Genomic DNA, 2208 nt, shown 5'->3' with positions numbered 1-2208 from the left:
GTAATATAATTCCCAGAAATAATTTTCACATACACACAGACACACATTTAATTCTTCAATTCTGGTCTAAGATAATTGTACATCTGTATTTCCTGTCATGTGCATGCATGTATGTATACGTATGACTTGTGTGCATATGTATGCACACAGATATATGATGCATGCATGTATAATATGTGCATGTATTTGTGAATACACATGTTTACACACATATAATACATATACACATGTGTGTATTGTATGTGTGCATATGTATATGTATAAATATGTATACATAAACACATGTTTACACATGTGTATATGTGTATGGATAGAATTTACAGATTTCCATTTCAATTCTGAGCCAAGAATTGAATAGAGGGAGGGAAGAGAATAGGATATGGTATATCAGGGAATCTAGGAAGTATTTTTAATGATCCAAAGAAGTTCTCCAAGCTTAAGACCTGTCTTTTTATGAACTGTTTTACTGAAAATTTTAATCATCTTTGAACACAAAAGAAAACACTGATATACAGTTTCTAAGAGTGGTGTTATCCCTTGGTTTATCACAAAGGCACAGTTCTTTCTCCTATTGTTCTAGATTTCCCTTTTCCTAACTGTACATAATTTTGAAATCAGCCTAGCCTTATAATTTATTCAGCATATTCTTCTACATGTGAGATTTCAATTTTGTTGTCAATTAGAAAGAGTGATTACTTTTACTTATTGTATGAGCTTGCAGTGAGGCTTTGAGCTTTGAATTATAAGTAACAAGTTTTAGAACTTGTGTGTATGTTGTATGCATTTAATGGACAGAATTAAGTACCCTACATCAGTTTCTGAAAATTTAGGATATTTCCATCCTCCTCAAAATTTCCCTGAGATACAATAATATCTTCCATTAACATTTAAGGGTGTGATGGGACTAGAATATATATGATGAACTCTGCTGCTTTAGTAAAGGAGAAGCTAGCCTACTAATTTTAATTAAAAGTACATCTTTGAGTCAAGACAGACAAAAAAGGACATCAGCAGAACAACTAAAACATGAAAGGTCTTATTTTAAATATATCACTAGCTTAAACAAAAAAAAACCCCACAAAATAAAGCCCATAGAAATTTATAAGTCTGAAGTTAGTATCTGATGGTCATAGTAATTTTAAGACGTTCCAAGAAAAGCTGCTAACGGGTACTTTCCTGCCTCTACTCTGTGGCTTCTTCTGTATACAACTATATTATTTCCATAAAAAATTAATTTTTAAAATTTAAATTTAATTCCAATTCTTGCTATATTCAGACTTTCATCTATGTTAACAACATCATGATTAGGAATTATCTTTGGGAGTTAGCATATTCCTGTCTAGTAGTAACCCAGCGGTACTGATAAATTCAAGGACATATAAACCAGTGTTATAAGATTAAGGACCCAAAGCTTTGAGTGTTTAAGAGAAATAACAGTAAAGACTACATTCTTTGCCCTTACTTTCTCTGACTGTATTTAAGTCAAGGAGAAAAGATTCATCACCTAGTTTATGCTCAGGCTTTGCCTGAGAATCTTTTTCTTAGATTGAGAAACCTTACTTTGAGACTTGAGATATGATGGTTTGGGAAGTTTTCTTAGCTTTTCCTGGGTTTGAAGGCCATAACTTTGTAGTGAAGGTGAATTGTCCTTGGAAATGGGATCTGACAATGTACTCCTATTTCAACTCATACTGTACATTCATCCAGATGTTATTTAATTAGATCTGAATCCATAAGATTTTTGCCTTTGTAGAACAATATCTTGGCATCATTTATAATGTACTTCTTTTCTCTAATAGTGTTCTCCATCTGCCTGATGCTAAATGCCACCTCCTTGCAAGCCTGAAAATCCTGCTGTACAGACTGAGAACTTCTTGTCATGGTTCTGTTGTCATACTGTGTTCATTGCAGCTGCCCCCTCAACCACAATGCTGGGGTGAGAGGACAGAGTGTCAGGAGCCCCATGGAGCCAAGTAGATCTTTTCTTCAGTTGTTTTAAGGTTGTAAGGTTTATTTTTTAAGGTTGTAGTCAGCTTTATTTTCAAAACAGATTGGCATCAATATTTCACTTTGCAAATCTTCCCTCAATTAATTAAAAAGTGGATCCTTAATCCTATTTTTATTGCTAGAGATCATTTATTTCTACATGAGTTTCCTATAAAAAATTAAGAGTTTTGGATACTTAGAAGCAAATATATTAACATAATG

At 33.0% G+C, this 2208-nt stretch overlaps 1 pseudogene; it reads right to left on the bottom strand.

The window, feature by feature from the left end:
• Window positions 1-1504: 1504 nt before the first annotated feature.
• Window positions 1505-1895, bottom strand: LOC140519163 (LYR motif-containing protein 1 pseudogene; annotated as a pseudogene).
• Window positions 1896-2208: the final 313 nt, after the last annotated feature.

Source organism: Notamacropus eugenii, chromosome 1, assembly GCF_028372415.1.
Source record: "Notamacropus eugenii isolate mMacEug1 chromosome 1, mMacEug1.pri_v2, whole genome shotgun sequence".
NCBI lineage: Eukaryota > Metazoa > Chordata > Mammalia > Diprotodontia > Macropodidae > Notamacropus > Notamacropus eugenii.
The sequence above is the reverse complement of the archived record's forward strand: the minus strand, read 5'-3'. Positions and strand labels throughout refer to the sequence as shown.